This window comes from Salvelinus namaycush, chromosome 1, assembly GCF_016432855.1.
Source record: "Salvelinus namaycush isolate Seneca chromosome 1, SaNama_1.0, whole genome shotgun sequence".
In the NCBI taxonomy this organism is placed as follows: Eukaryota; Metazoa; Chordata; class Actinopteri; order Salmoniformes; family Salmonidae; genus Salvelinus; species Salvelinus namaycush.
The window spans coordinates 47,655,445-47,669,546 of record NC_052307.1 but is presented as its reverse complement, the minus strand read 5'-3'; positions in this window follow the sequence as shown (position 1 = coordinate 47,669,546).

Genomic DNA, 14,102 nt, shown 5'->3' with positions numbered 1-14,102 from the left:
CGCACACACAACACCATGCACGCTGTCTGCCATCTGCCCGGTACAGCTGAAACCGGGATTCATCCGTGAAAAGCACACATCTCCAGCGTGCCAGTGGCCATCGAAGTTGAGCATTTGCCCACTGAAGTCGGTTACGACACCAAACTGCAGTCCAGTCAAGTCCCTGGTGAGGAAGAGCATGCAGATGAGCTTCCCTGATATGGTTTCTGACAGTTAGTGCTGAAACTCTTTAGTTGTGGTCTCCTGAGTGGGGCAGTGGTCTAAGGCACTGCATCTCAGTGCTAGAGGCGTCACTACAGACCCTGTTTCAATTCCAGGCTGTATCAAAACTGGCCGTGATTGGGAGTCCCATAGGGCGGCGCACAATTGTCCCAGCGCCGTTCTGGTTAGGGTTTGGCCAGGGTAGGTCGTCATTGTAAATATGAATTTGTTCTTAACTGACTTGCCTAGTTAAGTAATAGTTAAATAAAAAACACTGTTTCATCTGCTGCTGGGGTGGCTGGTCTCAGATGATCCCACAGGTGAAGAAGCTGAATGTGAAGGTCCTTGGCTGGCATGGTTACACATGGTCTGTGTTTGTGAGGCCGGTTGGGCGTACTGACAAATTCTCTAAAAGGACGTCGGAGGCGCCTTATGGTAAAGAAATGAACAGTAAATTAGTGGACATTCCTGCAGTCAGCATGCCAATTGTACGCTCCCTCAGAACTTGAAACATCTGTGTTGTGTGACAACTGCACATTTTAGAGTGGCCTTTTATCCCCAGCACCAGGTGCACCTGTGTAATGATCATGCTGTTTAATCAGCTTCTTGATATGCCTCACCTGTAAGGTAGATGGATTATCTTGGCAAAGGAGAAATGTTCACTAACAAGGATGTAAACAAATTTGTGCAAATTATTTTTTTTAAAATCTTTTTGTGCATATGGAACATTTCTGGGATCTTTTATTTCAGCTCATGAAACATGGGACCAACACTTCATGTTGCGTTTATATTTTAGTTCAGTGTATTTGAAACCACTGTATATATTTAAATCTTCCTTCACATCACTTCTAGTCATTCGTAGTTTCATTATCTATGCAGTGGTTGGTTATTGCCAATATTTGAGTTCCTGTCTGTATCAGTGACATGTATTGATGAGAGGTTTGAATGCAGTGATTTAATATAACCACACTTTGAGAATGAGAACACGTGTCCTTTTCTAATTATGATAGCATTGTTAGGGCTCTGGTGGAATATAAATGGTTGATCATGTTTTTTGTTTTTATCTTTGGTGTAACACACATTTGACAAAATGTCAAACAATGAATTTGATACTTCCCTCAGTACAAATGCAATAGTTGCTCTAGTCTATGTGCGGTGTTAAACATAAAGTGTATTTTACATTTTGTAAAAGAGTTGTTAGGTTTTGTATGCACAAAGACGGAATTAACCAAATGTTGATGATGCTTTGCGCCCGCCCTCCCATTAGTTACGACAAACTCAGAGCTGAAATAAACCATTACTTGTCTCCTGTTTGTCTGTATGATTCTGTGGATTCAAAACAAGTCTGAAATTGTTACGGTTTGAAACATTACCTGGGTCATTCTCAGATGTAAGTCCAAATGCAGTCATGAGTCAGTATTGGCTCACCACAATCCATAATCAAGATAAAATGGCATCATGATGAGGTAATACAGTTATTACACATGTACTATAAGTTGTGTCCCTCGAAGTGATGTGGCCATTGACCAAGTATTCAATTCAAGGAACTTTATTTTCCTGTGCAGGGAATGTCTTGTGTGGAGTGGTTCATAAAACAAAAATACATTACATACAAATAATCATAACAGGAAATAAAGGAGTCCATTAAATTGAGCCCATTCAATCATTTCTTAGCAAGTGTAGTTAAAGATGACTACTCTACACGTTAAGGAGCCTGACAGAGGTTGGCAAAAAAATAGATGCAACACATTGGGTCTATGCTGTTTTTCAAAACCAATTCAACCAATAGATAGGGTGTATCAAAGTGTATGTCATTGGTTCATTCTATTGAGATAGATCATTGAGACTGATGGGTTTAAATAAGATCATATATTTTTCATGGGGTGACACTTAAGACAATCTTTCAATATGGTTTGTTCAGACATCAAAATGTATGTTAAAAACAAGAATAATGTCAGCTTGTTGTTATAGCCACTATACATGTTGTGGCTTCATGCTATCAGAAACACATTACTGTAACATTACTGTAACACATTATACATAACAATAGTTTGGTATTTTGCAGGAAATCAACCTATATTTATTACATGTAAGTATCCCAAAGGAATCTAATGGATCTTCACTAATTGTAGTTTTTAATCTTAGTCCACAATATGAAACATTTTCCATAGGTACACAATTAGCCAAACAATAATTCACAGATGGGAGTAGTGTCAATTGAATACATTCATAAAATGCATCGGTTTGGGAATCGGTTGAGAGACATTTTCATTTTATACCACAGGAGCAGATCGCAGTTCATGTTCCAAAAAACAAGCAATTTTTGGGTGAAGTTAAACTGACAAATTAGACCTCATTTATTGGACAACAGTTTGAGTCAATATCCCAGGGAGCCATTCCACACCTTTGAAGACCCAGGGAGTTTAATTGGGTGATGGTGTGAGAGGAAACGTTTAAGCATGGGGCGCCAGGCCTAGTGTGCAACATGAAAATGGAGGAGACAAGCACTTGATTTGACAAGGGGAGTCATATATAGATTTTTGTGTCCATTGTTTTGGCTTATTTGTGTGTGCTTTACTCAGTCAATCAAATATAATTGACACCACTGGGCTCTGTTGTTTCTGGGATGACAGCAGTAAATGCCAGTGGAAAAAAACGCTAGGAGGAAACTTCTCCCTGTGAAGGATGGGAAAAGGTTTCTGCCTGGCCTGTGACAATCTTTCACCCGTCAACAGTATTAATTGATGTAATGGCAGAGATGATGGATACTAATAAATGCAACCTTTGAAAAAAGGTAATTGTATTGCTCACATGCATGCTGGTTGAACCTGGGAGCCGGTAAACAATGATACATCACAAAAGTCCCACACATTCTTTTGTTCATGGCATAGGAACTTAACACATTTTTGTAAGTTTTGTACATACACAAGCAAACACACATTTGCATGTAAAAAGGTTGTAAAAAATAACGAAGGTATCCAGTATTCACTCGTTGTTGTATTGCATGGAGTTTGTTATCTTTATAGATTTGCTCACAATAAGACATTTGCAACTTAATATCGTATATGGTTAGTCATTGTTGCATTATATTAAGATAGCAAATGGCCATTTATTCATTCAGAGAAATGCTTGGTATCCAGTAGGGTAGACTGTTCCTTCCACAGTGTACCAGAAGAGGGAAGCATTGCTGTTCAAGTTGCACCACATGCAAAAAGACAAAATTACAGCAGCATTCATTCTCTTAGTACTGTTTTACATCTTGTAACTCACAAACCAAAGCCATTTTGTTTATCTCAACATTTAATTGCTGATATTATTTACCTGTGCTGTCAAAAGCTGTCATCTTTATCCAGCAATGAACAGGTAGTCTTTAAAAGCAATTTTATTTTTAATTAAGTTTTGAGAATGAAAAATTAGGGGGAAACTGAAAGTCCAGTGATTTTCAATCAGGCTCCAAATGTCTTAGGTCACATGGACTAATTGTCTGTTGGTATATTGAGGTCATTAAGGAAGGGTTATCCACAAAGAAACTGAGTTAGGTCTTGTCTCTGTGCCGTATTAAACATATACCCGGTATATTGCTATAGTATGTTTAAAGTAATACTACACTCAAAACATTTTTTTTGTATTTTGTTCACTGTTAATGCAATACTCCCAAAAATGTGCATGCTAGCAGTCAAGTTTTCAATATAGAGCATGTTCATAACAGAGCAAAAACTCTTATGATGATGCAAACTCATAAAAAAACTCCTAATTTATCATTTATGTATGCTAAAAACATTAAGTGATTGGTAATAACGTAATAATTATAACTGTTTTAATATACATAACCAGAGAGGAGAAAACATAATTTGTAAATAAAAATATATATTTTTCATATTCATGGGAGAAAGAATAATGGCTATTTGGTTTTTAAGCGAGTGCTATTTTGGAATTAGAAAGCAGCACCATTCACACTCCGTATTTGGACTGGAATGCTTGAGTTTTTAAGTTATTCCTGATGGACCCCTTATAAACATACCACACATTACATAGTGTATATTTGACTTATGTGGGCATGAGACTGGTATGCATCAAATGTGTTTTAGAAATATACTGAAAAACAGAGGTCATCTGGCAGATGTATATTACAACTACTATTTAACTGTCTGAAAATACCTCATGAGCACATCATGAAATTGTAATGTCAACTTTTTGATTTGCATTAGTGAGGAGGAAGTAGATAATAGAGAATGATATCTTTCCCTGTGTTACAGCATTAATAATGATGCTTGTTTGTAGAGCACCTTGTAAATCATAACAACATGAAGTCTGTCAACACAGCCACTAGAGACAGGCAGCTCATTGTTAATCCCTAGTCCCCGGAGATGGCTCCAGACCAAACATGGGACTGTCCCAAATGGCACCCTAGGCTATTCCCTATATAGTGCACTACTTTAGACTAGAGCTCTATGGGTCCTGGTCAAAATTAGTGCACTACACAGGGAATAGGGTGCCATGTGGGACACATCCCATAATAGTGAAACACTCCATTTAACATCTCAAAGGGGCAATCCAGAATTTGAAAAACAACAAAGCGGTGACCTCACCCCTTGATTTGGTAAACAGCTGTGCTGAAGAAATGTAACCACTCTCAAATTTTTAAACAGAGCTATTGAAGCAAGGACTAACCATCCATGAGATCGAAATTATAGTTTTAGCCATGTTTTAAGTTTGTTTACAATCTCATTGCCTACAAATGATGAGGTAAAATAATCTTATATTTTAGGCTCTGATGGCGTACAACAGTTGAACTGAGCTCATGAGGCGTTTATAAATTATATTCTTCAAGATTCAATGGCTATATAGCATTAATTTATGCGTCCAAAAATGTATCTACCAATCCCAGATTGCTCCTTTAATAACAGTCACGCATAAGAGGAGAAGAGGGCAAATAATGGTCACCCAACAAATTAAAGATTGAAATTTGAAAATAGCATCAGTAGAAGATGACATGATAAAGAAATGGGTTTTTATTGCAGTTTACATATTTTGGAAGTTGCAACATATGCTACCCATTTTCCCTTTGGAAGAGAGAGAGGAAAACATTTTATGTACGTACAGTACAGTGTTGCAGCAAGGTATGAAGTCAAGTATGTGTTGAAATATGTGTGTAGTGGGCATCTCTTGAATTATGTAATGATAATCTCTCATGGACATATCTACGTAAACATAACTGGTACCGGTAGAATATGTCGGGAAGGAATGGGATGCGTGGGATAACGAGCAGCAGTAGTTCCGGTGTTTGGATTTTTCAGCACTGGTTATTTGGACAAATTACGGTTTTGCAGGTGTTAGCATCTTTCGAATTTCGGAAGCGGATGGGACATTTGGCCCGTAACAAAGAGATAGGGTGGAGCTCTTTGTTCTGGTTCCACTCCTTGTTCTAGCATCTCTTCTCTTAACATGTATGGACCCGTAACTTAATCGAGCAGCTGACCAATTACGGAGACTTAAGGGTTAACCGAGATTACCATAATGATAACAATAGATTGGATTTATTTGGTGTATTTCCGTGTTTAGCACTTTACTTTGTAATAGGGAATTTACCTCATCCACCACCAATGGTGCGCATACCTGGTTGATACCACTGTGCACAGCTGCCATTGGAAAGAATAGAGAAAACAATAGCTGCTGTCATATTCAGAGAGATTGTCAAATTATTCCTTATAGATGGTACCTATGTCTGTCAGTCCACTGAGTGTCCATACAGAGTGGTGTTCTTGTACTGCTAGAAATTACCCGTGACCTGCTGTCAGGCTGCTTGCCTGCCTGAGAACTCCTTCTCAAACAAGTAGCTGACAGGTATTCTGGAAACAATACAACTCAATCTTTAAAAATATATTTCCCAAAAAGTTCTGTAGCTGTTTTTATCTCAATGTCCTTTCTTACTCTAATACTTTCCCATTCCCATTGTAAAAAATAAAACGTTTTTCAGCAAAAGTCTATTTCTCAAGCAAGAATTTTGCTAGGACTGTCTGGGAGTGGTCTGAGTGAGGGGCCTAATTGGAGGGGCCAAATGGGAGGGATATGTAACCTGAAAACGAGCTGTTATTGGCAGAGGTTTTGAATTTTCTTTGTTATTGGTCTATGACCATATACTGCCTGGGGATGTCACCCAGCAAGCCAAAACTCCACCCATGCCAAACCTACAGGATTAGAAGGTCCTGTGTAAATTATATTTTCAACCAGCAACTGTCAGGAAATATCACTGATCACATTTTTCACACATTTAGTGTTAGTTATATGATACAAATCACAGGAAAAACAAACTTGATTGCACTGGGCCTTTAAAGAGTACTTCTGTCATCTATCCTGTTCTGTCTGTGTCACGTTCCTGACCTGTTTTCCTTGTTTTTGTATGTGTTTAGTTGGTCAGGGCGTGAGTTGGGGTGGGCATTCTATGTTATGTGTTTCTATGTTTAGGTTCATTGTCTATTGGCCTGATATGGTTCTCAATCAGGGACAGGTGTTTTACGTTTCCTCTGATTGAGAACCATATTAAGGTAGGCTGTTCTCACTGTTTGTTTGTGGGTGATTGTTCCTGTGTCTGTGTATGTCGCACCACACGGGACTGTTTCGTTTGTGCTAGTCTGTACCTGTTCGTTCGTTCTTCGTGTTTATGTAAGTTCTTATGTTCAGGTCGGTCTACGTCGTTTGTTATTTTGTAATCTATTCAAGTGTTCTTCGTGTTTCGTCTTCGTCTTCGTTTAATAAATCTTCATGTATTCATCAACCGCTGCGTTTTGGTCCGATCCGTACTCCTCCTCTTCAGACGAAGAGGAGGAAAGCAGACGTTACAGAATCACCCACCACAACAGGACCAAGCAGCGTGATTCAAGGCAGCAGCAGCGATCGCAGGATTCATGGACATGGGAGGAAATATTGGACGGTAAAGGTCCATGGGCACAACCTGGAGAATATCGCCGCCCTCGTGAAGAGCTGGAGGCAGCTAAAGCCGAGAGGCGGCGGTATGAGGAGGCAGCACGGAAGCAGGAGAAGGATCTGGGCTACACTACGTGGGAGGAGATCGACAGGTGGGCGATCGACCCAAGGAGAGTGCCGGAGCCCGCCTGGGATTCTCTGGCGCAGTGTGAGGAGGGATACCGGCGAATGGAGGCAGCACGACGACTCGGTAGGAAGCCTGTTAGTCAAGCCCAAAAATTTCTTGGGGGGGGGATAAAGGGTAGTGTGGCGAAGTCAGGTAGGATACCTGCGCCAACTTCCCGATCTTACCGTGGAGAGCGAGAGTACGGGCAGACACTGTGTTATGCGGTAGAGCGCACGGTGTCTCCTGTACGTGTGCATAGCCCGGTGCGGGTTATTCCACCTCCCCGCACTGGCAGGGCTAGATTGAGTATTGAGCCGGATGTCATGAAGCCGGCCCAACGCATCTGGCCTCCAGTGCGTCTCCTCGGGCCGGCATACATGGCACCAGCCTTACGCATGGTGTCCCCGGTTCGCCTACATAGCCCAGTGCGGGTTATTCCACCTCCCCGCACTGGTCGGGCTACGGGGAGCATACAACCAGGTAAGGTTGGGCAGGCTCAGTGCTCAAGGGAGCCAGTACGCCTGCATGGTCCGGTATATCCGGCGCCACCTTCCCGCCCCAGCCCAGTACCACCAGTGCTTACACCACGCACCAGGCTTCCTGTGCGTCTCCAGAGCCCTGTTCCTCCTCCACGCACTAGCCCTATGGTGCGTGTCTTCAGCCCGGTACCACCAGTTCCGGCACCACGCACCAAGCCTCCTGTGCTTCTCCAGAGCCCTGTTCCTCCTCCACGCACTAGCCCTGTGGTGCGTGTCTCCAGCCCAGTGCCTCCAGTTCCGGTACCACGCACCAAGCCTCCTGTGCGCCTCCAGAGTCCTGTGCGTCCTGTTGCTGCTCCCCGCACTAGCTTGAAGGTGCGTGTCCTTAGCCCGGTACCTCCAGTTCCGGCACCACGCACCAGGCCTACAGTGCGCCTCAGCCGGCCAGAGTCTGCCGTCTGCCCAGCAGCGCCAAAACTGCCCGTCTGCCAAGCGCCGCCTGAACTGCCCGTCTGTCCTGAGCCTTCAAAGCCGCCCGTCTGTACTGAGCCTTCAAAGCCGCCCGTCTGTACTGAGCCTGCAAAGCCGCCCGTCTGTACTGAGCCTTCAAAGCCGCCCGTCTGTCCTGAGCCTTCAGAGCCGTCTGCCAGACAGGAGCCGCTAGAGCCGTCCGCCAGACAGGAGCCGCTAGAGCCGTCCGCCAGACAGGAGCCGCTAGAGCCGTCCGCCAGACAGGAGCCGCTAGAGCCGTCCGCCAGACAGGAGCCGCTAGAGCCGTCCGCCAGACAGGAGCAGCCAGAGCCTTCCGCCAGACAGGAGCAGCCAGAGCCTTCCGCCAGACAGGAGCAGCCAGAGCCTTCCGCCAGACAGGAGCAGCCAGAGCCGCCAGCCAGCCATGAGCAGCCAGAGCCGCCAGCCAGCCATGAGCAGCCAGAGCCGCCAGCCAGCCATGAGCAGCCAGAGCCGCCAGCCAGCCATGAGCAGCCAGAGCCGCCAGCCAGCCATGAGCAGCCAGAGCCGTCAGCCAGCCATGAGCAGCCAGAGCCGTCAACCAGCCATGAGCAGCCCCTCAGTCCGGAGCTGCCCCTCAGTCCGGAGCTGCCCCTCAGTCCGGAGCTGCCCCTCAGTCCGGTGCTGCCCCTTAGTCCGGTGCTGCCCCTTAGTCCAGTGGGGTTAATTTGGAGGGTGGCCATTTGGAGGAGGCTACGGAAGCGGGGTTTGACTATGGTGGGGTGGGGACCACGTCCGGAGCCGGAGCCGCCACCGTGGACAGATGCCCACCCAGACCCTCCCCTAGACTTTAGGTGGTGCGCCCGGAGTTCGCACCTTGAGGGGGGGGTTCTGTCACGTTCCTGACCTGTTTTCCTTGTTTTTGTATGTGTTTAGTTGGTCAGGGCGTGAGTTGGGGTGGGCATTCTATGTTATGTGTTTCTATGTTTAGGTTCATTGTCTATTGGCCTGATATGGTTCTCAATCAGGGACAGGTGTTTTACGTTTCCTCTGATTGAGAACCATATTAAGGTAGGCTGTTCTCACTGTTTGTGGGTGATTGTTCCTGTGTCTGTGTATGTCGCACCACACGGGACTGTTTCGTTTGTGCTAGTCTGTACCTGTTCGTTCGTTCTTCGTGTTTATGTAAGTTCTTATGTTCAGGTCGGTCTACGTCGTTTGTTATTTTGTAATCTATTCAAGTGTTCTTCGTGTTTCGTCTTCGTTTAATAAATCTTCATGTATTCATCAACCGCTGCGTTTTGGTCCGATCCGTACCCCTCCTCTTCAGACGAAGAGGAGGAAAGCAGACGTTACAGTCTGTCTGTCTGACTTTGTGTTGCAAGCCACTTTATTCACCCAAATGCTTTTCTATGTTGTCATTTCATGAAAGCAGTTCCAGTTAGAATGACAACTCTTCCCGCTGACTCAATCTGCAGTGTGTACAGATTCCTCACATTACCACTTCCTGAAAGACACACATTTCTTGAAATGTATAATGTAAAAGTTATGAAAGAACAAAGCATGACTAATTGTATACTTTCTGGGCTGGTTTCCCAGACACTGATTAAGACTAGTCCTGGAATGCACTTTCAATGAAGATTCTCCATCGAAAATTATTTTTATTCCAGGACTATAGGCTTAATCTGGGTCTGGGACATCGGCCCCAGTAGTTTTACAAATGCTATCCTTTGTAGTGGACTTCAAGTACAGTGCAGCCTTGAGGTCCTGCAATACTGAGTTTTAAAAAACATTATCATGCTTACGAACAGAAAGAGAAAGCTTACTCCATTACTGGGCATCCTTGACCATAACCAGGAGTTATATTGACGGAGGAAAGGTGACGGTTCCACCACCTTATATTTCTGAAAACTATTATGAAAGAGTTATTTGCTGCCTAAAGCCTACCAGTGTTTCCCAAATGGATCAGTCAGGAGCCAGCCAGCCAATTCCTCTTGGGTCCTCCCGGTTTGGATGTGGCAAGAAATATGGTTAGAGAACCACTGACCTAGTCCCACTTTGACCTCCTATATACCGTTACCAAAGTTGATTGTGAAAAGTGTGCCTTGGTTTATGAATAGAAATTATTCAATTTCTAGGACATAGGGTAATCTATAGCCTGGTCCCAGATATGTTTGGGCTCCATGACAAGGAGTTGACATTATTGCACGAACAGATCTGGGACCAGACTAGGTAATCTAGTGTTAAAAAATAGTGATGAGTTCTTATTAAACAGAAGGAAAAATGTCTGCAAGTGCACCCAATGATCCAAGGAGAACCCTCTTTATTCTAACATCCAGTCATTATTCAACTTCTTTATCATGCCCTGGATGTATTATTTTCCTATTAGATTCTAATATTTCCAGGGCTGCACTTTTCATTGCTTATGTCACACTGTGCTTCACTTCACTCCAATGCCATAGTCGGGTGGGCCCAGCATACATTTATTGGAATGCAATGGCTCCTTTAACCTATTCCATTGATTGGTGAGTGTCTCCCATTAAAGCTCAGAAGTGTGTCCACAGAGAAAGGAATAAGAAGTCCCTCAATGCTGGCCTGCCTCCCTGCCAGGCCCTTGGCCCTGCCCTCAGGGGAGTGGCGGCTTCCCCAGTGCTTCATTTAGGCCTGTGTTCTCTTAGCCACCTTATTTGCTGTAAATAGCAGCTCATTATAACGGGGCAGACAAGTGCACTGTCGTTACAGCTCGATGCCTGCGTTCAGCCCGCCTGTGATTCTGGACTGGGGGGTCTAGGGGGTTGAGGGTGCAGGGAGTGGGGGATGGTGTCCCGTGGGGCCCTATCTTGGGCTCTCAAACTGGCAGGGTTCAATGCGAGAGTTTAGTTTGAGGATTTAAAACATGTCACCCCATCCTGTTGCATCCCGGCAAATGACTTTTACAGCTGTCATTTAGTTAGAGGAGACAGATGTGGTCGCAGTTTTCTTAAGTCACCCATAGTCCTGTGCGATGCAATTCATCCAACACAGTTTTATACTTCTTTAGCTAATAGCATAGTGACCCTATTTAGTGACATCAATAAAAAAATCTCTCCATCTCCCTTTGTATCCTGTTGGAACATGTCTCCCATGCTGCTGATGTGATATGTGACACAATGGATTAGACAAGGTAATGGAAACCCATGTATGTTTCTAAGCATTCTCTGTAAAGTTAGGTCAAGATGTCTTCACCAATACATTGTCTGAAGAGATATTCCAACTTTTTACACAGAGTAGCCTTGCTAGTATCTTCTACAAGTAATCCTATGCCTATTTATATCATAAGTGGCAAAACCTTTAAAATATATAGCACAAACTAGCATAGAGGTAGGTGTACAGTAATGTGTATAAACTGTGATCAAACATCTACAGCAAGTCTTTGTATCTGGGTATAACTTCCCTTATTCATCGATGAGCCATTTCTGTGTAAAAAGTGGTCAATGTAAAATGTATTTACATTGCAATTATAATATTACAGTATAGGTACACATAATAATTACAGTGCAGGTATACTGTAGGCCTATTTACATTGTTACTGTACACATAGTAGATCTGCAGGCCTATTAGAAGCCCTTTTTCCATAGGCAAGGTTCCGAAGAGTCCTCTTAGATGAAAAGTGTGCAAAGTTACTTTTGTTAAAATTATTGCGGAAATTAAATAGGTCAATTTTTTCAATTGCTCTCTAGCTAGTGATACTGTAAATACATAAATATCCCGTGAGCAGTGTTGGGTAAGCTACTCTGAAAATATACACTGAACAAAAATATAAAAACGCAACATGTAAAGTGTTGGTCCCATGTTTCAAAAGCTCCTTGAAATGTTCCATACGCACAAAAAGCGTATTTCTGAGGCCCATTGTGAGGCCCATTTTTTTTTTTTAAGTATATGTGACCAACAGATGCATTCATTTTTCTTCAACTACGTAGGCAAGTCAGTTATGAACAAATTCTTATTTACAATGACGGCCTACACCAGCCAAACCCTCCCCTAACCCGGACGACGCTGCGCCTCCCTATGGTACTCCCGTTCAAGGCCGGTTGTGAAACAGCCCGGGATCAAACCAGGGTCTGTAGTTTATTTATTAATTTACTAATTTATTTATTTCAATTGACTGATTTCTTCATATGAACTTTAACTCAGTAAAATCAATGAAATTGTTGCATGTTGCGTTTATATTTTTGTTCAGTATAGTTTACCAAGCTATCTATCAAATGTATTTATAAAGCCATTTTTTACATCAGCCGATGTCACAAAGTGCTATATAGAAACTCAGCCTAAAACCCCAAACAATGCAGGTGTAGATGTAGAAGCACAGTGACTAGGAAAAACTCCCTAGAAAGGCAGGAACCTAGGAAGAAACCTAGAGAGGAACCAGGCTCTGAGGGGTGGCCAGTTCTCTTCTGGCTGTGCCGGGTGGAGATAATAACAGTACATGGCCAAGATGTTCAAATATTCATAGATGACCAACAGGGTCAAATAATAATAATCACAGTGGTTGTGAGTAAATGTCAGTTGGCTTTTCATAGCCGATCATTCAGAGTTAGAGACAGCAGGTGCGGTAGAGAGAAAGTCGAAAACAGCATGTTCGGGACAAGGTAGCACGTCTTGTGAACAGGTCAGGGTTCCATAGCCGCAGGCAGAACAGTTGAAACTGGAGCAGCAGCACGACCAGGTGGACTGGAGTCATCAGGCCAGGTAGTCCTGAGGCATGGTCCTAGAGTTCAGGTCCTCTGAGAGAAGAGAAAGAGAGAATTACAAGCTACCAATTACTTTACACTGGAAGAAGTTTAGTTACACTAAAGCTATCCTTAAAGTGACAGTTCAGGATGTATCTACTTCCCCAGAGTTAGATGAACTCAGATACCATGTTTATGTCTCTACATCCAGTAATAAGAAAGTTAGAAGTAGTTTTGTGAACCAATGCTAACTAGCGTAAGCACAATGACTGGAATTCTGTTATCTACTAGCAATTGCTATAGAATTTCAGTAATTGCGCTAACGCTAGTTAACTTCCTTCAAATTGCAGGCAGTGACATAAACATGGTATCCAAGCATTCATCTGACTGAAGTACATACATAAAGGGCTTCATTGCCAAAATACAAACGTATCATTTTAAGAAAAATATTGTTTACTTAACCAAAGTTACTTTGAAAAAACAAACTACTTCGTGAAAAACGCATATGTAAATCTTAAATGTTATAGACTACAAAATGCAAGAACATATCACTTTGGGGTCATATGTTAACAATGTATTAAACACTAACACAATGTGTCAAGTGAGAATTTGACAGGTCTAATGCCGAAAAAGAAAGGAAATGACTGCCTATTTAATCCATATTCTCTGGCCTTTTAACAAAATAACTAGTGTGTAGTACCTACACTACTACATGGCAAAACAATTTCTATTGACTACTGAAACCAGATTTGAATTTAGTTCAACTACTGCAAAATGTAGTTAAATTACTAGTTGAATTACATGTGCTGTTAATTCACTTCACCCAAACACTGCCCTTGGTCATCGTCCTTTTCGTCATCAGCATAAACTAAATGAGTTACTGCGACCAGAGCGAAATATGATCTCCACGAAAGCGCCAGCTGTCACGAGACTAAATCAAAGATGATCTATTATATTGACAAGATAGCCAAGTGACCGCTCTAACAATGAACATACATGTCCTCAATTAAAGACAGGCGAGATCAGGGGGGACTATTCTAGCCAATGAGAGGGCATATACGCGTGTGAACAACAGGTAAAACTGTCGTGGTCGTTTTTCTCAAAGTTGCCGTAATGCCACGTACATATCCTTATATCAGTACAACAGTCTTCTGTTACAAACTTCAATTCGAT